Source organism: Varanus komodoensis, unplaced genomic scaffold, assembly GCF_004798865.1.
Source record: "Varanus komodoensis strain SLA01 unplaced genomic scaffold, ASM479886v1 scaffold7_1, whole genome shotgun sequence".
Lineage (NCBI taxonomy): Eukaryota > Metazoa > Chordata > Lepidosauria > Squamata > Varanidae > Varanus > Varanus komodoensis.
This window is the reverse complement of record NW_025336479.1, coordinates 13,149,117-13,149,480: the sequence shown is the minus strand read 5'-3', so window position 1 is coordinate 13,149,480 and position 364 is coordinate 13,149,117.

Below are 364 nucleotides of genomic sequence, written 5' to 3'. Positions count from 1 at the left end.
CTATCTTTTTGCCTTGTCTTCATCTGGTTGCTTCTTGACAGCAAAAGCTTAGTAAACTTCAGTGACAATCTTATACAGTTACTATGGAATAATTCTCACTGGAGGGTATGTCTGAACAAATAAGCAGAGGATTGCTGTGTCAACTGCCTGCATGCCTGCTGCAGCACTTTCAGTAATGCAAGTGTTCAGCCCAAGTTAGGTGTTTTTCAGTGGTGGCACTCAGCATAACGTACTCTCCATGGCCACTGCAGCTGGTGCCAACTATGGCTAAGGTTTGCACAATATGCTAATTCAGCCTACAAAGTTGTTACACAGGGTGGGCTGTTTGTAGAACACTTGGATGACTGTGGCAAGTTCTCCCCCT